Source organism: Muntiacus reevesi, chromosome 6 (assembly GCF_963930625.1).
Source record: "Muntiacus reevesi chromosome 6, mMunRee1.1, whole genome shotgun sequence".
In the NCBI taxonomy this organism is placed as follows: Eukaryota; Metazoa; Chordata; class Mammalia; order Artiodactyla; family Cervidae; genus Muntiacus; species Muntiacus reevesi.
Window position 1 is genome coordinate 17,171,985 of NC_089254.1, and position 23,333 is coordinate 17,195,317.

Here is a 23,333-nt window from a genome sequence, read left to right on the forward strand (position 1 = left end):
CGGGCCCTGGGTTCACTGCAATCACGTGTGGCAAGCCACCCCGGAAGAACAGGAGAAGGCGCAAGCAGAATGAGAGGCAAGACCTCACCCATCAAATCCTTTGAAACTAAAACTCGTACGACGGGAGTCCTCTTAACTCTCCTGCTGATAACAGTTTTCATCGGCCCAGGAGCAACCAGCCACAAACCCCATCAGCCAGCTAACCTGACTTGGGTGATCTATAATCCGGAGACTGGAGAAGTGCTTAATTCGAGCTCCAACGTGGCCCCCAAAGGGACATGGTGGACAGTACTGACCTTTGATTTGTGCGTGCTGGCGGCTGACGGTAATGGGTTTGGTCCCCACCAACTGACCAAGTTCTTTGCCTACAGCTCTTTCGGTCTGTTCACCCGTAACTGTGAGTGAAAAGGCTCACAGTACTATGAACAGGTGCCTGTCTATGTCTGCCCAGGGGAAGGAAGGGATCGGAACTAAATTGAAAAATGTGGGGGAGTTGACTCTTTTTATTGCGCCGCTTGGGGTTGTGAAACCACGGGAACAGTCCATTGGCTCACTAACTCCGACAAGGGCCTCATTCAGGTAAAATCACCCCCGAATTCCCAGAAATGTCCAACTAAGGGAGTATCATCCAAACCCGGGCAATGTTTCCCATTACAGATCAAATTCACAGACAAAGGAAAGAAATTTACCAGGTGGGATGTTGGCCAAGCTTGGGGCCTCCGTCTTTACAAGACTGGCTATGACACAGGATTCCGGTTCGAGTTTAAATTAAAACTGGGACCGCTCTATTTGGCACCCAAGGTAGCCTTAGGACCAAACCAGGTGATAGCCCCGAAGCCCACCCCCAAGGGAACAACCCCAAAGCCTCCCTCCCAGAACCAAAGTCAGGCTAATAGATCGACTCCACACACCGTGGGATCCCCCAGGGTTGACATGTCCCCACCAACAGACCCCCTTATGAAAATGATCTCCTCACCTTGTCTCACCCTAAATGTCTCTCGTCTGGACTTAACAAATGGTTGCTGGCTTTGCTATAATATTAGGCCTCCCTATTATAAGGCAGTTGCCTTTTCTTCAAGATTCAATGTGACCTCTGATGTCTCGGCCTGGAGATGGCAGCAACAACCTGGGTCAGGCCGGTTGACAGTAGGCTCCATTACGGGCATAGGCACCTGTATAGGAACTATCCCTGAGACTTATCAACACCTATGTAATAATAATTCAGTCCCTAGGACTAGCCTCCCCAATTCTACTCACCAGTGGGTACTTCTGCCAGAAAATGGGTCGTGGGCTTGCTCCGCCGGACTAACCCCGTGTGCCCATGAGGCAGCACTTAATTCTTCCCAAGATTTCTGTGTCCTAGTCCATCTGATCCCCCGGCTAAACTATTACTCAAAGGAAGAGTTGCAACCAAGGTTAGACCCATCGGGTCAATATAGGGTAAAATGAGAACCAGTCGCTGCCCTGACTTTAGCAGTCCTATTGCGTGCTATAGGAACGGGAAGTGGGATCGCAGCCTTAACGTTGCAAGATGAACAGTATAATCAACTAAGGGCTGCAATAGATGAAGATATTGAGCAACTCGAGAAGTCCATTTCACACCTCCAAGAATCCTTGAGCTCCTTGGCTGAAGTAGTGTTACAGAATAGGAGACGTTTAGATTTGTTGTTTCTGCAACAAGGAGGATTATGTGCAGCACTGGGAGAAGAATGCTGTTTCTATATCGACCATTCAGGGGTGGTACAAAAATCTCTCCAGAAAGTAAGAGAGGGACTAGCCCAGTGGAAGAGAGAATGAGAAGCCCAACAAGGCTGGTTTGAATCTTGGTTTCAGCGCTCCCCCTGGTTGACCACTTTGATTTCCACCCTCCTGAGTCCACTCATAATATTAATATTGTTACTGACCTTTGGTCCATGCATTTTAAACTGTCTGGTCTCATTTATTAGGGAGCGCCTAAATACCATCCAAATTATGGTATTGAGACAACAATATCAGTCAATTTCACAGGGTGAAGAGAAGGATTCCTCTACAAAAGTACAAAGACAGGGGGGAAATGTGAGGCTGTCACGGCTAACGCCAGGACAGGCAGCCTAGATTAGGAGTAGGCCTGGTTTCCTGGGGTAACATAATTATCAGGCCTCCTGGAGCCAGCCAATCAACATGTGCCTAGCAAGAAAAAGGGAACCTATCAGGGGAAAGTTGAAAGCCCACGAAGGATTGGGCCAAAAAAAATTGCCTTGCAACTGTGTAACCAATCCGCTTATGCCAACTTCCTGCTGCTTTTTGAATAATTGTACCCAATAAATACCTGAGAGAACTGGGGCTTGGGGCCTTTTCGTCCTCACACCCTTGGTGAGGGCGGGAGGCCCTGGCTCGAGTCAGTAATAAATTCCCCTATTGCAAGTTGCATTGTCTCAAGGAGTCTTCTTTCCCGATCGGGGATTCGGACTACGGGCAGAACACTCATCAGTTGGCATTTGTTCAGAAGCACTCATCTCCATCAAGTTGTCTTCTGTTAATGTCTCTAATGTATTAATTTTTAGCTCTTGAATTTCTCCAGGATCCATATCTTGATATTCACTTTCACGTTTTTGCCACATTCCTCATATTTTTCATGATTTTCTTGACTGAATCTATTATCAATTTTGTGAAGGCATGAACAATATCTGGGCACAGTTTTATCCAGCAGGAACTTACTGTTTCAGGCTTGATGACTTTCACTGCCTTTTCTATAACAATGATGGAATCTTTGATGGCATAGTCCTTTCATACTTTGATGATGTTGTCTGTCAGAGTTCTTTTCCGTAGTGTTGATAATTCTTCCCATCAAGTACCAACTGTCATGAGCCTTAAAGGTCCTTATGATTTCCTGATCTAGGGGCAAGCTTAGAGGCATGTGTGTGGGCAACTAGACCACTTTGACACTTTTGGTGTTGAAACCATGGAGTTCTGTGTGGTCAGGGACATCATCCAATATTAAAAGAATTTTTAAAGTCAGCTTCCTGCTGTCATAGTACTTCCTGACTTTAAGGACAAAGCACTGATGGAACTAATTCAGAAAAAGGGTTCTCATTGTCCAGGTCTTGTTGTACATCCAAAAGACTGGCAGTTGGTATTTATCTTTTTCCTTCCAGGCTCAGGCGGTAGCAGTCTTAGAGGTAAGGGCAGTCCTGATCATAAACTCAACTGCATTTACACAGAACAGTAGAATTAGCTTAACCCTTCCTGGCCTAAATCCTTGTGCTTGCTTCTCCTCTTTACTAATAAATGTCCTTTGTGGACTTTTTCCCTCCCAGAATAGGGTATTTTGTTTGCATCTAAAAGCTGTTTAGGCAGATATCCTTTTTCCTCAGTTATTTTCTTAATGGTATTGGGGAACTCATCAGCAGCTTCTTGGTCTGCAGAAGCAGCTTCTTCTGTTATCTTGACTTTTTTTTTAAGTCAAACCTCTTTCAAAATTTATCAAACAATACTTTGCTGGCATTAAATTCTGCAACTTTAGATCTTTCACCTTCCTTTTGCTTTAAGTTGTCATATGATGACATTACTTCTTCTCAAATCATATTAAAGCCCATAGGTATAAATTCCTTACCACAATCCTGTACCCACATAAAAGATGCATTTTCAACATGAGACAAAAAATGTACTTCACAAAATGTGCAAAGTTTTCACCCCTGTTAACAAAACTGCAGCAACAGCTTCACAAATTTCTTTTCTTTTTTTTTCTTAACAGTTGGTTCTTATGTTGGATTCATTTATCTTGGAATGGTGGGCAAGCACAGCTGTAGATCTCAACCTATGGCATATAACAAGCAATTCAACTTTTCTTACGTCTTAGCTATCTTTGCTTGGGAGCACTTCCAATAACACTAGTGTCATGTCCTATGAGTGCCACAGCAGTGTTGCTCGAGGTTGACAGTATTGCATTAAATGCGATGAAAATATACATGAGAAATGAGAGAGATTGCTTTTTACTGTTGATACACAATTTACTGGGGAGACAAACTGCTCACAAGGTGATGATTAGTGTAGTCACAGGCATTTTAAGCAGACACTCTCAACACTTGGTCTCACCAGGTTAGAAACAGGAGGCAGCTATGAAATTACTGCAGTAGTATAGTATGTGGAGAAGGGCGTGGCACCCCACTCCATTATTCTCCATGGCTGCCTGGAAAATCCCAAGGATAGAGGAATCTGATGGACTATGGTCCATGTGGCTGCACAGAGTCAGACATGACTGAAGTGACTTAGCATACCACACACACACAGTATGTACTACAGATAAGTTTATGCAATTAATATCTAATACTGCATTTGCTTACATTATTCTTGACTATGTATGAAACATGTTTAGTCTGTAGGTGTTTAGATGCTCAAGTTTTAATAAATTCTAACTTTTTATAACAAATTTATATCTATGACTATAATCAACATATATCTATTCATGACATACCTAAATTTTCTTAATTATTTTGATATTTCTTGTCTGTGTGGTTCATCTGCAGGTTTTTTCAAATTGTCACAAATCTCCAAATCTAATATATTTACTGAGAAAGTCCACATATAGATGGATTCACACAGTTCAAACCCATGTTGTTTGAGGGTCAAATATATTTAGAGAGCTCTTGGACATGAGGTCTGAACTGATATTCCTATGTATTGAACCAAAGCAATTTGTCATGCTTTCCTGTCCTTTCATAGATACAGTGGAGGTTTGCAGAGGTCAGGTGATGAACAGAATTCTGGATAAACTATAGTTTATAATAGGACTAGTAGGTCTACTGACCAATCAGGAGGTCATTTTCCTGGTGCCCAAGTCAACAACCAGGCAGTTGGTACAATTTTGGCATGTGTGATAAAAGATATCATAGCAAGGAAGTACTAGTAGAAGCCTCTGCAGTTACCCCCCTCACTCCTCAACTGCACTTTGGAAAAGACAGAGAATCAAAAACAAAGCCATACCTGAGAGACAATGACAGCAATTGGAGCCACACATAGAAACTTAAAGGATGCAAACATGGAGGCCACATCACATCTCCTTTTAATTTGCCAATATGGTTGCTGCAAGAACTGGACAAAAGCTGGAGAATGAATGTAGACAATGGCAAGCTTAACTAAATATCAGTGCTGACTTTAACTGTGTTGTTAGATGTAGTTATTTTGCTAGAACAGTTTCATAAGGTCTGTGATAACTTGATAAGCTGTCACTGCTTTGATGAATGAATTATTTTTTTCTGTTTTGATCAGAAAAGAGGATCAGAAATAGTTTGTTTGACATGAAAATGGTAATATTTATTTACATCATTACCCATGGCTCTGTTAGTTTGTTGGGCTTCCCTGGTGGCTCAGTGGTAAAGAATCTGCCTGCCATTACAGGCAACACAGTTTCGATCTTTGAGTCGGGAAGATCCCCTGGAGTAGGAAATGACATCATACTCCAGTATTCTTGCCTGGAAATTCCATGGACAAAGAAATCTGAAAGGCTACAGTTTATGGGGTCACAAGACAGTATGGCATGACTCACTGACTACAAAACAACAACAACTATTAGCTTATTACTCTTATAATCCAAAGCTTCTGGACCATCTGGACATCCACAGACACATTGACCATTGCACTGATGACATCATGCTCTTTGGATAGAGTGAGCAGAACCTGGCTAGTATATTAGAGGTCTCAATAATCTATGTGTTCCAGAGGATTAGAGAGACTTCCTACAAAGATTTAGGAACTTGACACTTGATTGAACTGAAGAGTCCAGGGATCAGGGGTGTGACAGGATATCTGTCCCAAAGTAAAATACAAATAATAGTAAGGGATTTGGTTTAGATCATAACTGAATGATCTAGTGGTTTTCCCTACTTTCTTCAATTTAAGTCTGAATTTGACAATAAGGAGTTCATGATCTGAGCCACAGTCAGCTCCTGGTCTTGTTTTGGCTAATTGTATAGAGCTTCTCCACTTTTGGCTGCAAAGTATATAATCAACCTGATTTCGGTGTTGGCCATCTGGTGATGTCCATGTGTAGAGTCCTCTCTTGTGTTGTTGGAAGAGGGTGTTTGCTATGACCAGTGCATTCTCTTGTCAAAACTCTATTAGCCTTTGCCCTGCTTCATTCTCTACTCCAAGGCCAAATTTGTCTGTTACTCCAGGTGCTTCTTGATTTCCTACTTTTGCTTTCCAGTCCCCTATAATGAAAAGGACATCTTTTGGGGGTGTTAGTTCTAAAAGGTTTTGTTAGGTCTTCATAGAATCGCTCAACTTCAGTTCCTTAGGCATTACTGGTTGGGGCATAGACTTGGATTACTGTGATATTGAATGGTTTGCCTTGGAAATGAACAGGGATCATTCTGTCATTTTTGAGATTGCATCCAAGTACTACATTTAGGATTCTCTTGTTGAGATGATGGCTAATCCATTTCTTCTAAGGGATTCTTGCTGACAGTAGTAGACATAATGGTAATCTGAGTTAAAGTCACCCATTCCAGTCCATTTTAGTTCACTGATTCCTAAAATGTCTATGTTCACTCTTGCCATCTCCTGTTTGACCACTTTCAATTTGTCTTGATTCATGGACCTAACATTCAAGGTTCCTAAGCAACATTGCTCTTAACAGCATCGGAAATTGCTTCTATCACCAGTCACATCCACAACTGGGTGTTATTTTTGCTTTGGCTCCTTCTCTCCCTTCTTTCTGGAGTTATTTCTCCACTGATCCCCAGTAGCATATTGGGCACCTACAGACTGGGGGAGTTCATCTTTCAGTGTCCTATCCTTTTGCTTTTTCATACTGTTCATGGGGTTCTCAAGGTAAGAATGCTAAAGTGGTTTGTCATTCCACTCTCCAGTGGACAACGTTTTGTCAGAACTCTCCACCATGAGCCATCCATCTTGAGTGGCCCCACAAGGCATGGTATAATTTCATTGAATTAGACAAGGCTGTGGTCCATGTGGCCAGATTGGTTAGTTTTCTGTGTTGTGGCTTCAGTCTGTCTACCCTCTGATGCCCTCTCTCAGTGCCTACCTTCTTGCTGGGGTTTCTCTTACCTTGGACGTGGGGTATCTTCTCTCATCTGCTCGATCACGGCTCCAATGCCAGTAAAACTAGAATTGATAGACAGAGAGCCTGATGAACTGTGGAAGGAGGTTCGTGACATTGTATAGGAGACAGGGATTAAGACCATCCCCCAAAAAAAGAAATTCAAAAAAGCAAAATGGTTGTCTGAGGAGGCCTTAAAAATGGCTGTAAAAAGAAGAGAAGTGAAAAGCAAAGGAGAAAAGGAAAGACATATCGATTTGAACGCAGAGTTCAAAGAATAGCAAGGAGAGATAAGAAAACCTTCCTCAGTGATCAATGCAAAGAAATAGAGAAAAAACAATAGAATAGAAAAGACTAAAGAGCTCTTCAAGAAAATTAGAGCTACCAAGGGAACATTTCATGCAAAGATGGGCTCAATAAAGGACAGAAATGGTATGGACCTAACAGAAGCATAAGATATTAAGAAGAGGTGGCAAGAATACACAGAAGAACTGTACAAAAAAGATTTCTTTTTCTCCTTTTCTAAAACCAGCTTTAATTCATTTTAGTTCAGTTCAATTCAGTTCAGTTGGTCAGTCAAGTCTGACTCTTTGTGACCTCATGGACTGCAGCAGGCCAGACTTTTCTGTCCTTCACCAACTCCCTGGGCTTTCTCAAACTCATGTCCTTTGAATCAGTGATGCCATCCAACCATCTCATCCTTTGTCATCCCCTTCTCCTCCTAAAAGGTCGGTGTTCACTCTTGCCATCTCCTGTTTGACCACTTCCTGTCACTTTGATTCATGGACCTAATGTTTCAGGTTCTTATGCAATATTGTTCTTTACAATATCGGACTTTACTTTCACCACCAGTGAAGTGAAGTAAAGTCGCTCAGTTGTGTCCGACTCTTTGCAACCCCATGGACTGTAGCCTACCAGGCTCCTTCCATGGAATTTTCCAGGCAAGAGTACTGGAGTGGGTTGCCATTTCCTTCTCCAGAGAATCTTCCCCACCCAGAGATCGAACCCGGGTCTCCCACATTTTAGGCAGACGCTTAACTGTCTGAGCCACCAGGGAAGTCTAAGTATCATTTCTGCTTTCGCTGCACCTCTTTTTTTCTGGAGCTATTTCTCTGTTCTTCTCCAGTATTATATTGGGTAAGTGCAGACCTAGGGAATTCATATTTTAGTGTCATATTTTTGCCTTTTCATAACATAATTACATAATAGATAAACCTGAAACTCAAGTGATCTGTTTGAGTAACTCATGGTAGTTGCCTGACCAGTTGTAACTCTTAATGGACATGTGCTACAACTTGCCTGAAAAGCCATAATTACCTTGTGTTCACATTCATGATGAATGAAGATTTGGATTACACTACCTGGCAAACCTCCATTACCTGCCAAAGTGATAGTAGAGATTGAGGAGTAGATTGAAGAGAAGGAAGAATTGGAATACCATTTGTAAACATGAGACCATTTGCAGCGATGAATGCTGCAGTTCAGTCCATTTATGTCCTTTAGGATTCTTCTCAGAAAGAAATGTACTTGAAAACAATCAAGGAGTCGTTCCCCAAATATAGAGAGCAATGGACATGTGTGAAGCAAAGGATAGACCAGGCTGGCCATGGAGATACACTGCTCAGAGCTTATTCAAGAGAGTTGTATAGTTTTATGACAGCACTGTATACAACAGGGTGTATAGTTTTATGACAGTATTTAGCTCCATCTTCTGCCATAGTATTCATAATGAAGCTACACTGCCACCACCCCACCAGCTGACTATAACCAATGACTAATCATAGAAGTCCCTGGAGAAGGAAATGACAACTCACTCCAGTATTTTTGCCTGGTAAATCCCATGGACAGAGGAGCCTGGCAAGCTACGGTTCATGGGATCACAAAGAGTCAGACATGATTGAGCAACTGAATCAGCATAGTAGGTTTTAGAGCTGATTCATTCCTATCTGACATGGAACTCCTCCCTGGATATTCCTCACTAGTCTGGTTGACTTTTTCAGTACTGTTCATCCAAGACTTCATAACTCATCTTTCCTTCTTTCACATGCTCTGTACCTACATCATGCTATAAAGGCAGTCCCTGCCTCTTGTTCCTCCTTTATCTTTCACATGTGCTCTCCCAAATTTTTACTCCTTGTCTTGGAATCTTACCTAATGTCTTGGAGTCTGCTTTCTGCAGAGCTTGAATTGATAGAACTACAAGATATTCTTAAGCAGAGCATAAATACAGAGCATAATAAAATAAAGTAACTACCTTGCTTGATCTTCTTTTCCCAGAATAGTGACTGGCATTCTTAGAAAATAAAAAGATGAGTGTTACATCAGGCAGAACATTATTTATAAGTATCACTGTGTAATTGTACACAATACAGGTATTATATAACCACAATAAACTCTTCAAATTAAATATAAATGGATACATACTCAATATATTCAAGTTAAATACAAACATTAAGAGAATGCAATTGAAAAATATACCACTGATCACAAAATTTAAAAAATGGTGAACTCCTGAAATGACAGGTAAATATTAAAGAAATTTAAAATGTACACCACCTCTGTGAAGGATAATGAAAAATTTATACACTGATGTATGGGGTTAAAAGTACTCCCCCAAAATACATGTCTACCTTGAGCCCCAGAATGTGACCTTACTTTGGAAATTGGAAATTTAGTTAGTTACCATTTGTTAGATGTAGTTAGCTAAGGTGAGGTCATGGTGAATTAAGATAGTATGTGAATTCAAAGATTGGTGTCCTTTTAAGGTCATATAAGGACATACAAAGGAGAAAAATTCCCCTTGATGGCAGAGGTAAAGATTGGAATAATTTGGCTATAAGACAAGGAATGCCAAGGTCAACCTGGAGCCAACACAATTTGAAAGCAGAAAGGAAGATTTCTTCTCTAGAGCCTTTAGAAGGAGCATAAGTCTACTCACATATTAGTTTTGAACTTCAAGCATCCAGAAGTGTAAAAGAATAAGTCCTTATTGCTTTAAGCCTCCCTAGTCTGTAACTATTTGTTCTGGCAACCCTTGGAAACTAACACAATTGAAAATATAGAAAATATTTTACAATATCCAACATTTCATATTTTTTAAAATAGATATGGATATGTCAGTGTTACACAAATAAGTAGACTCTTTAGATCACATGAATTTTGATTATGAAATGTTTGAGAAAAAGACATCCAAATCTAGAGTTTAAAACAATTACTATCAATGTATTCTTGTCTTACCATGTCATTAATGCTTGGCTTTGAATATACTTCATTAGTCATGGTCATAGAACAAATGCTCACCGGCTGACATATGTTGGTTCTGAGTCTCCCCAAATATTATAGACTCTAAATCTGATCACAAAATATTTTGATTGGTAGAATTACTTTAATTCTAAAAGCTTTAGGGAAGGAAAAAAGAATAATAACTGCTCCAAAGGGAGCAACGACTATTACTACTATTAAAGAATTTCTTAAATATTTTTTCTTAACTCAATCAGTATAATGTCAAACCTTATGAAAAATTGAGAAAAGTGAAGCTGACTAAGTCAGAGGGGAGTCGCTGAAATGTTCTTAATCATGCTTATATTCACATCAAGCTATAAGCATTATGTCTCTTCAGTAGAATTCTAGCTTTTTAGCTGCTTCCAGTGGGTAAAAAACAAAAACAAAAACAAAAAAAAAATATGCATGATATTGGGTTATTTACATACATTCCAAGTATAGAAGACCTTCAACTTTAATATTTATCCTTCCATATAATTCTTTCCTCAGCTCTGAACATGCACAGCTGTCTTCAAGACCAGAAATAACATGATTGATTGAGCTTTTGTTCTTAACTCATTGTCAAAATGGAGCAAAGTTAGTAAACACATTTGTATAGTGCTTCATGCTAAATAATTTGATCCTTCTTTAAGGTCTGTTCTTTATTCTGCTTTCATTCCTCATGTCATCATGGTTATCATCATCATCGTCATCATCATCCTCATTCAGTATCTCTTACTTGATCAAATTGAGCTAGGCAATAAGGATATATAGTGATCCCAGATTTTACATTTGCTTAGGCAAAGCAAAATGGACAATTGCAATCTCATATGATATGTAATAGATATTACATGGTCTTACAGTGTGCTAAAAGAATACAGAACAATGGCACTTAACTTATATTTGGAGGTTCATCACTTTATCACGATAATCCATAGTCATTGTTCTAATCTCCATTTATTTCAGTTCAGTTCAGTCACTCACTTGTGTCCATCTCTTTGCAACCCCATGCACTGCAGCATGCCAGGCATCCCTGTACATCAATAACTCCCAGACTTTACTCAAACTTATGTCCATTGTGTCAGTGATGTCACACAATCATCTCATCCTCTGTCGTCCCCTTCTCCTCCTGGCTTCAATCTTTCCCAGCATCAGGGTCTTTCTAAATGAGTAAGCAATTCACATCAGGTGGCCAAAGTATTGGAGTTTCAGCTTCAACATCAGTCCTTCCAATGAATATTCAGGACCAATTTCCTTTACGATGGACTGGTTGGATCTCCTTGCAGTCCAAAGAACTCTCAAGTGTCTTCTCCAAAATCACAGTTCAAATGCATCAATTCTTCGGGGCTCAGCTTTCTTTATAGTCCAACTCTCACATCCATACATGATGACTAGAAAAACCATAGCCTTGACTAGACAGACCTTTGTTGGCAAAGTAATGTCTCTGCTTTTTAATATGCTATCTAGGTTGGTCATAACTTTCCTTCTAAGAAGAAAGTGTCTTTTAATTTCATGGCTTCAGTCACCATCTGCAGTGGTTTTGGAGCCCCCCAAAACAAAGTCTGTCACTGCTTCCCCATCTATTTGCCATGAAGTGATGGGGACTGGAATCTATGATCTTAGTTTTCTGAATGTTGAGCTTTAAACCAACTTTTTCAGTCTCCTCTTTCACTTTCATCAAGTGGCTCTTTAGTTCTTAATCACTTTCTGCCAGAAGGGTGGTGTCATCTTCATATATGAGCTTATTGACATTTCTCCCAGCAATCTTGATTCTAGCTTGTGCTTCATCCATCCCACATTTCTCATGATGTACTCTGCATATAAGTTAAATAAGCAGGGTGACAGTATACAACCTTGATGTATCACTTTTCCTATTTGGAATCAGTCTGTTGTTCCATGTTCAGTTCTAACTGTTACTTCCTGACCTGTGTACAGATTTCTCAAGAGCCAGGTCAAGTGGTCTGGTACTCCCATCTCTTGAAGAATTTTCCACTGCTTATTGTGATCCACACAGTCAAAGGCTTTGGCATAGTCAATAAAGCAGAAATAGATGTTTTTCTGGAACTGTCTTGCTTTTTTGATGATCCAACAGATGTTGGCAATTTGATCTCTGGTTCTTCTTCCTTTTCTAAAACCAGCTTGAACATCTGGAAGTTTGTGGTTCATATATCGTTGAGGCCTGGCTTGGAGAATTTTGAGCATTACTTTTCTAGTGTGTGAGATGAGTGCAACTGTGTGGTAGTTTGAACAGTCTTTGGCATTGCTTTTCTTTGGGGTTAGAATGAAAACTGCCCTTTTCTAGTCCTGTGGTCACTGCTGAGTCTTCCTAATTTTTTGGCATATTGAAGGCAGCACTTTCACAGCATCATCTTTCAGGATTTGAAATAGCTCCACTGGAATTCCATCACATCCACTAGCTTTGTTCATAGTGATGCTTCCTAAGGCCCTCTTGACCTCACATTCCAGGATGTCTGCCTCTAGCTGAGTGATCAAACCATCATGATTATCTGGGTCGTGAAGATATTTTTTGTACAGTTCTGTGTATTCTTGTCACTTCTTCTTAATATCTTCTACTTCTGTTGAGTCCATACCATTTCTGTCCTTTATTGAGCCCATCTTTGCGTGAAATTTTCCCTTGGTATCTCTAATTTTCTCCAATAGATCTCTAGTCTTTCCTATTCTATTGTTTTTCCTTGCTATTCTTTGGAACTCTGCATTCAAATCTGTTTAATTAGTCTTCTGTTAAGAAGTCATACTAGGACTAAGGTAAGGGAGGGCACAGTGCTTTGAATAACTAGACAAAGTTAAATATAAGAGCATAAAAGTAAAGAATAAAATCTGGTGTAACTCAGGTATAGATTTCAAAGCTGGAAGTTGTGATAAATGAGATAGGAAATACATTATGGTACTATATCATGCATGCTTTTGTTAACTTTCTTATGATGTGTAGATTTCCTTCCCAAAGCTAAGCTGAGCTTCTTCAAGTTTTTTAGATTCTCTTTGGTCTTTACTACATCTAGGCTGTAAACTTATTCCTATTTTTGCCTTCGCAACTCTAAGGCTTCTTAGGTCTCAGGTTTCATATTATTTCCTCAGGGAAACTGTTGTGTTTTGCAAAATTAAAAAATGACCCACAATGACCTGCCCCCTGAATACCAATCTGTGAGTGTGGTTAAGAACTATAGATATGATGAGATAAAATTGATACAAAGGGAAATTATCCTGGGTGGTCTTGACTTTGCTAGATAAACCCTTAAAAGAATGTGAAGTATCGGGAAGTTCCTCTGCTTGTCCTGGAAAGAATCCATCATATTGGGAATTGCCTTTGCAAAGAGCCACAGGAGACCTCAGTCTTACAACCACAGGAACTGAATTCTGTCAGTAATTTGATTGAGCTTGGAAAAGGACTCTGAGTTTTAAATGAGACTGCAGAGACAGTCAGCATGTTGATTTCAGTCTTATAAGATCCTCAGCAGAGAAACCAATTAACCTGTGTCTGAACTTCTGATAAATGGAAACTGAGAAGATAAACTCATGTTGCTTCCAGCTACTAAGTTTGTGGTAATTCTTTTGAAGCAATCAGAAAGTAATAGACTTCTAAAATTCTTACCCTAGGAATTTCGCTGATATGATACCACAGTACTCAGTTCTTTCTGTTTTGTTCACCCTTGCACAAGCTACTGTACCTGGCATGCAGTGTACCTTCAAAAAATATTTATTAACTCAGTGAGACATGGGGGGCGTGATTGAAAGGTTTGAAGTATTGGAATGAAATGGTAAATAGCCCAAATATTAACTATAATTACAAGCAATTTTGTACATGATCTGTTTCCAAGTAATTTGTGAGCTATATTTTTCACCATTGGCAGGCCACATATGCATTCTCTACATATATACCTTACACTTGTGTTTCTGTCTATATGTTATTTCTCTGATGATAAATCATTTTCTCTCGTTCTATTCTCACTTGTCTAGTTTCCTGCATTTTCTTGTGTTAACCAGAAAAGCACACACTTCTGAATCCTGCTCATGCTCCATTGTCCCAATATGTCATATAATCAGTGAAGCCTTCGTCATTAGCTGTGATTTCCATAGACGTCATCTTTGGTCTTCAGATGACAGATTCTTGAGATATGTGCTTAGTTTTCTTGAATTATGGAATGATTCACATCAATACCTAGTTCAGCATTTTGGCTGAGGGAGCTATCACTGGCTTGTGGCCTTCAGGTCTAGAATTGTCCTCTCAATAACCACAAGCATCAATTTTGGAAGTCATGTTATAACTAAAGAAGAAAAAGGCAAATAATTGCAATGTGTTCATCAGGTTAGATTCTGATACACTGCCACTTTGTTATGTGGTTTTCTTAGACTAAACACAAATTTTTGTTGTTTTCATAATAATACCATTTTTAAATTTTTTTAACATAGACAGTGTACATTTAAACTTTGAATACTTGTATATTAGCATAAATAACATTCTAAGAATTGGTTCCCCTCTCAAAATGCCATTTTAAATTGTCACTGTCTTCTCACCCTCTCAATGGTTGACATACAATGGAAAATATGATTTACTTCATTTTGCTGTACTTGATTCCATTTTACTCTCTTTTACACCAGTCATTTCCCATTTTCTTCCTTTTGCAATATCCCAAATATGACTGCAAAAATCATGACATTGCAAGAAACCCCTTAGATGAGGATTATTACTGGTCTATAATTTCCTAAGAAGTGGTGGTCATGAGACCTTTTAAACATACTACTTGAACACACGTGCAAGGGAGCGTGTGTCATTAGTGAACAGATCTCTCAGAGAGCCACTGAAGTGGATAAACATTATTTCTCTATGTGTCCAGAGGAGTTATTGGATCCAGGAATCTTTAAATGAAAAATCTTTCTTCTTCCCAATCCATGTGTCTCACGCTGTCTCTCTTACTATCTCACTCATCAATACATATGTAAACATAGAAGCTTCTAGGTATGAGGAACCAAATATAGAGCTGTTTATGAATTATGGGCACTGAAATTTCTGTTGTTGGTCCTTTCTAAGAAGGAAGGAAGTGTGGGACAGAAAAAATTGAGACAATATGCTGATTCTGGGGAGAAAAGTACCCTCCATTGTAAGGGGTCACACTTGACAAGGTTCAGGTTAAGTAGGCAAATGGTCAAAGAGTTTAGAAATCTGCACAGAGTAATTGTTACATTAAAAGAACACAGTTCAACAAAAGTATAATAAAACACCTCTTCTATGTCCTAGCTTGATAAATTCTTCAGGATCTTTGTTCCTAATAAAACAATTGTCACAGAAAATAATTCACTGAGCTAAAAATACATTGATCTTAATACAAATACTTGTAGAATGCTTACATATATGCATAAAAAATACAGAAGATAAGTGATATATCACAACAATAAGTATGAATATGAGGTATGCACATTACTCAAGCTTTTTTTTCTATTTAAAATATTGGATAGCTACAATTGGATATGATTGTGTAAATAAATAAGACGTGCAAATACAAATGAGATAAATTAAAGGAATGATTTCAGACTTTCAGAAAGAAACAGCTAATCTCTCTAGGATTGTAAACATTTTCTAGCTTGCAGCAATTACAGTCAAAGTTAATAAAACAATTTTGGTTTGCACTAAAGATCAGTTACCTAATTTATAAGCACAGCAGAATTCTACATCTGCATTTTGCATCAGCCATGAGAAGCCAGGATCAAAATGTTGGGTAAATGTTCTTCACGTGTTGTGTAACCAAGGGGGAGCTAGTGAACAAGATGGGTGTTGTGTTCATTGTGTAACTTTAACACGTCACTGATAAGTGTGTAGTTAAATTACTTTGTAATGCTTTCCTTTGAAAATAAATTTACATCTTTTAATTTCTAAGAAGGAATAGGCAAATTGGCTAGGATTCATAAAGTCCATTTTGTCCAGAGAATGCTGGTTCAAGTCTGGTGACTACATTTTCATTTTTGTTCATACCTTTACCAGTTGATGCAAAATTGAAATAACTTTGAAGTTAATGGGATTAGATAGGCTCAAAGTTTCCAAGGAAACAAAGTAAAAGGAAATTCCTAGTATTCAACAACACAGTTTAAAAAAAAAAAAAAACAATTTTCGAGAAACTTCTCTCTAAATCAAATGTTTCATGAGGTCCATGAAAATGACATATTCAATTTCAATTTCTAAGAAAGACGTTAACATGGAGACAAACCTTATTATTGTTGACTTTTTCAGAGTATTTTGAGACTCAAAGAAAATTATTTTCTCCTTCTAATCTATAGTTGGAATATTTCGAGGAAATATATTTTAAAAATTGCAGGAAAATCATGAGTATTTATTGAACTTAAACATGAAACAAGAACTTAGTAAATTACTTACTCATTATGACCTAAGACTGTATCTATGGCTTTAAAAATACAAGGAAAATAGGACCAAGTGCAGCCCTCAGAAAGGCTTTAGTGTGGTGTGACAAATGACACACACACAGATTTCTAAAACACACATGGTTACATAAAAAAAGCTATGTGTGAAGTGCTGAGAAGTGTTAAGGTACTTTGTTTTAAAGGATGTGCACACACAAAAAATAGAGTAGGTATTCCATGCAAAGCAAGAATAATGCTATAGAAGTGAGAAATGTGATACTATGAATAAAAAAGTATGTCACTCAGTTTGTACACAACATGGGATCTATTTGGGCAAGTAGACTGGAAATTGTGGACAGGTAAGTATTCAAGAGTTAGATCATAAAAGACATTGAAAGCTGTGCTAATGTGTTCACTTATTTCCTGAGCTTGTTAGTGACGTTTTCACATTTTGCTTTATATCTAGGATCACATTAAGGACAGATATGAGGTAATCACGATTCACAGTTGTCAAAAGGCTACTGTCATAGTCAACGAAAAATATTATAAATATTTAAATCAAATGATAGTGAGAGTAGAGAAGGGCAACATTTATTTAGGAAATAAAATTAATCACCAGTCAAAATCTTAACAATAAATTGCATCTATTATAACCAGTGAGAGACTACCAGAATGTAATAGATATGCAACTACTAACACAGAAAAGATTTAATAATAAAACTGGACAATTAAGAAACAAGAGTTTAAGGCTTATGAAAAAGCAGTCAAATATCTAAACCAAATGTCCTTGCCTGTGACATAGGGATTATAGATGGGGACTTGAGAAACCTATATGCAGGACAGGAAGCAACAATTAGAACTGGACATGAAACAAGATTAGTTCCAAATAGGACAAGGAGTACGTCAAGGCTTTTTATTGTCACCCTGCTTATTTAACTTATATGCAGAGTACATCATGAGAAATGTTGGGCTGGAAGAAGCACAAGCTAGAATCAAGATTTCCGGGAGAAATATCAATAACCTCAGAAATGCAGATGACGCCACTGTTATGGCAGAAAGTGAAGAGGAACCAAAAAGCCTCTTGATGAAAGTGAAAGAGGAGAGTGAAAAAGTTGGCTTAAAGCTCAACATTCAGAAAACTAAGATCATGGCATCTGGTCCCATCACTTAATGGGAAACAGATGGGGAAACAGTGGAAACAGTGTCAGACTTTATTTGGGGGTGCTCCAAAATCACTGCAGATGGTGATTGCAGCCTTGAAATTAAAAGATAGTTACTCCTTGGGAGAAAAGCTATGACCAACCTAGATAGTATATTAAAAAACAGAGACATTACTTTGCCAACAAAGGTCTGTCTAGTCAAGGCTATGGTTTTTCCTGTGGTCATGTATGGATGTGAGAGTTGGACTGTGAAGAAAGCTGAGAGTCGAAAAATTTATTCTTTTGAACTGTGGTGTTGGAGAAGACTCTTGAGAGTCCCTTGGACTGCAAGGAGATCCACCCAGTCCATCCTAAAGGAGATCAGCCCTGGGTGTTCATTGGAAGGACTGATGCCGAAGCTGAAACACCAGTACCTTGACCACCTCATGCGAAGAGTTGACTCATTGGAAAAGACCCTGATGCTGGGAGGGATTGGGGGCAGGAGGAGAAGGTGGCGACAGAAGATGAGATGGCTGGATGGCATCACTGACTCAATGCACGTGAGTTTGAGTAAACTCTGGGAGTTGGTGATGGACAGGGAGGCATGGCGTGCTGCAATTCATGGGGTCGCAAAGAGTCAGACACGACTGAGCGACTGAACTGAATGAAAGAACAACATTTTAAAACTGAAATTTAGATATGGGGTTAAAAAAGAAAACCTCTGCATATCATAATATTAAATACCTAATAAATGTAAGCTGAGAAGAAGTGTCTCCAAATAAGAGGTTACCATGCTGAAAACATAGGGGAAAAAAATCCTCATTTTCATTTTCCGTACTATTAAGATGAATGAGCTATTAGTTTGGCTGTATTCGTTACCATAAATGTTAAAGATGACTAAAGTGAACAGATAGGGCATGAAAAATGCAACACAGTCAAGCATAGTCAAGTCTGAAAGCTATGTAACTGGATTTATTTCACGCTATATTCTTAGGAAAAAAAATATTATTCATTCACTCCTCAATGTGACAGTCTATCTACAAAGTCCCACAACTAACATCATACTTAATGGTGAAAAGCTGAATGCTTTCCTTTATGTTAGGAAAAAGGCAAGGAAGTCCAATCTCATCATTTCTGTTTTGCATCATGCTAGAAGCCCTAGCTAGTGCAACAAGACAAGAAAAGGAAATAAAAGGGATACAGAGGGAGGAAAAAAAAAAAAAAACTGTAGACAACATGATTCTTTGCATAGAAATTCTCACATAATATACCAAAAAGATGCTGAAGTTGATAAATGAGCTTATTAACATTTCAAAATAAAAACTTTTATATATGTAAAGTATACATATGTTTCTATAGTAAAAAAATATTTGGTAATTTAGGTAAAAAATGACTTTACATAGCAATAAAATCATTAAATGTAGTTGTTTTTTTTTCTTTTTTACAGAATATGTCTACTGTTTAGATACTGATACAACAAAACACTGATGAAAGTAAAATAAACCTTAATAAATAGATCCATAAATATGCATTATTTCTGGATTGGAAAAGTCAATATTGTTAAGATACCAGTTCTTCCCTAAACTGATTTATAGATTTAACATAATACCTACCAAAATATCAGCAGGATTTTTTTATAAAAATGTGTAGACTTTTTGTAACATGTATACAGCAAAGTCAAGGAACAAGAATAACCAAAACAGTTTTGGAAAAAGGGGGGGGGGGCGGGGCAGGAGGACTTATACCACCTAATTTCAAGGCTCACTATAAAGCTATAGTTATCACAACAAAGTGCTATCAGTAAAAATATAGGTAAAAGAAGAAGAGAATAATAGAAAGAACAGAAAAAATAAATGGAACAGGAGTCAACCCATATACGTTCAGTTGATGTTCAATAAAAGATATGTAGACAATTCAAAATTGAATATACAAATTTTTTGACAAATGATACTGGGGCAACTGGACAAATATTTAAAAAAACAAAACCAAACAAACAATTAAAACCTCAACTCATACATTACAATCTCTGCAAAAACTAGGTCAAAATAGATCATAGACCTAAATGTAAAATAAAATATTACTAGAATAAAACATGATCTTTATGACCTTGAATCAGACCAAGATTTCCTAGGTATGATTAAAACATAACTTGTAAAATAAAAAAAATGAAATTGGGTTTCATCAAAATTAACAATTACATTTAAAAGACACTTTCAGAAAATGGAAGGAAAAGCCAGATATTCATAGAAAACATGTACACATTATATATCTGTTAAAGAACTCACATCACATTCAAAATATGAAAATCACAAAATTCAATGAAAAGAATGTAACCAAAAAATTGGCAAGTTTTTTTTTAACAAATACTCCACATTAGAAGATGCTACTCATTAGGGAAATACAAAATTATGGCATTCCAGTACATATTTGCTACAATGCTTTAGAGAAGAAAAAGATAGGAAAAGACAAGACTTGATTAAGTTTTTGCATGTTGCTATTAGAAATATAAAACAGTGTAGCCACTTTGGAAACAGACAAGCAGCATATGACCTAGCAATCATAGTCCTAGATATCAGAAATGAAATTGAAATGAAAACTCATGTTCACACAAATACCTGTAATTAAATTCTTATAACAGTTTTATCATAATTGCCCATTCCTGGAAATAACAAGAATGTCCTTCAATCAAGAAATGCATAAACAAACTCAGGTACTTCCATACAAAAGAATACTTCTCATCCATAAAAATAAAATGATCTGTTGATACATGTAACAACAGAAAGAGATTTTAAATGCATTTTACTATATGAAAGAAACTAGCCTAAAAATACATTGCTTCATTTAAATAACATCCTTACAAGGAAAAAACTACAGAGATTAAAAACAAAACAAAAGTAGACCAGTGATTGCCCGGGTAGGGATGGAGAAAAGTATTGACTTGATAAGGACATAGGGGAGGGATTTTTTTTTGCTGATAAAGAAATTGTTATTATAATGATTATAGTAGTGGATACACAAATGTTAGTTGTAGCTCACCAGACTACACACTAAATGAAGTGCTCTCTACTGTTAGAAATTACATTATAATTAAAGGATAGGAGAAACCTAAATTTCAAGATGAAGAAGATTGATAATAAAAAGAAAATTATGAAAACACTAATCAATAAAACTGCTGAACTGACTTCAAATCCAGCTTAAAGGAAAATAAAATAAAATGCTTATTTGAGAATAATTTGGTGAAAGGAAAAAGGTCAGCACTGAGACCACTGAGGGCAAGTTTAGAGAACAATATTTTGGGAGTACGAGGCAGTTTAGCAGATAGCTTGTAGGGATAGTCCAGACCCATACACCATCATCAAAAAATATATTGGGGCATACCAGCTCCAACGGAAAGCACCTATTTTTCAATTTGCCATTACAGAGGGACAACTTTTTTCTCATTTACTCCCTTTTGTAGAGGCTCCTTGTGATTTCAATCACAGCAACTTTAGAAAGACTAAATATAAAAGTTTATACTGAACTTTGTGGAATCCTAATAGAGGCCATGTCTCAAGTCCTTGGTATGTCTTGTGAGTGTGTGTGTGTGCGCGTGTGCACTCAGCCATGTCTAACTCTGCTAACCTGTGGATTGTAGTCTCCTCTGTTTATGGGTTTTCTTCAGGCGAGAATACTGGAGTGGGTTGCCATTTCTTCCTCCAAGGGATCGTCCCAACCAAGGGATTGAACCCGAATCTCCTGTTTCTCCTGCATTGGCAGGTGGGTTCTAGGCACCTGGGAATCCCCTTGATATGTCTTGAAAGAAAATGAAGTCACTCAGTTGTGTCCGACTTTTTGCGACCCCATGGACCTACCAGGTTTGTCTGTCCATGGGATTTTCCAGGCAAGAATACTGGAGTGGGTTGCCATTTTCTTCTCCAGGAGATCTTCCCAACCCAGGGATTGAACCCGGGTCTCCCACATTGTAGGCAGACGCTTTACCGTCTGAGCCACTAGGGAAGTCCTGATATGTCTTCAGTTGAGTTCAGTTCAGTCGCTCAGTTGTGTCCGACTCTTTGCGACCCCATGAATCGCAGCATGCCAGGCCTCCCTGTCCATCACCAACTCCCGGAGTTTACTCAAACTCATGTCCATCGAGTCGGTGATGCCATCCAGCCATCTCATCCTCTGTCATCCCCTTCTCCTCCTGCCCTCAATCCCTCCCAGCATCAGGGTCTTTTCCAATGAGTCAACTCTTCGCATGAGGTGGCCAAAGTATTGGAGTTTCAGCTTCAGCATCAGTCCTTCCAATGAACACCCAGGGCTGATCTCCTTTAGGATGGACTGGTTGGATCTCTTTGCAGTCCAAGGGACTCTCAAGAGTCTTCTCTAACACCACAGTTCAAAAGCATCAATTTAACCATAGATAATTCAAAATTACTTACTTCAATCCTGAGTAATACAAACTTATGGACTGGAAATATTTGGTAACTTTGTATATAATTCCCTTTACCTTTTAAATTGCTATTTATAATTCACCATAAAATACAAATTTGCAATTAATTTAAAGGTGTGTTGGCAGCATCAATACTGTTCATTTAATTAGTACCTATGTGGTAGGCATTTATTTATAGCCTCATGTAGTGCCAATAATAGAAGAAACCTCACTCTAAACCAGTTATTTTTTAATGAGGCAATGTGAGTTCAAGAAGACTCTGAGAGGTAAAGTGGGTTTTCTAAGCCCAAACAACTATTTAGAGATCAAATTGAGTCTAAAACCAAATCTCCTAGGCATTAAAAGTAACTTTTTTCCCCCTCTTCATGTTAACATCTTATTTTTTTTCTTTATTTTTAAACTTTCACTTTTTATCAGTAAATAAATACATTAGATTATGCTGGTTATCAATAAGGGAAAATACTACTATGAAGTCAATAATTCACTATAACCATTATTAGTGTTTATGGAGTATTCATTTATGTGTATAATTTTGTTTGACAGCACATACACTTTTGTGTTCATCTTGTTCTCACTTAATGTGAAGTCAACATATCAGATATATTTTTGGAGGCAGCTCTGCCTACTCAGTCACTCTTACTCCAAATGACTGTGTAGAATTTCTTCCAGTGGGTACATTCCAATTTATTGAGCTCTTCCCTATTGTTGGAAATTTAGGATATTTAGTGCTTCAGTTGAAAACTATCATGATATTATATTCAAAATTCAACAAAACCTAAATGAATCACTGTGCTTCCTTTTGCAAAGGAAAAATAATGAACTAGAAAAACATAAACATAGAAGTCAGGTGAGGTAATTTATGGCCTAAACAATAAAAATAAGTCATAGAAAACAACTCAAAGTGCTTGAAGGATGACTCAAGAACCTTATGGACTCAAAAATGGCCTTCTGATTTCTATGCATTTTAAAAACTGATCCTTATCTCATTATTCTGTATTTGTTTCTCTTTGCCTTCTACCTGGGCTTCCAAAGTGGCTCAGCAGTAGAGTCCGCCTGCAATGCAGAAGGCATAGGAGACATGAGTTCAATCCCT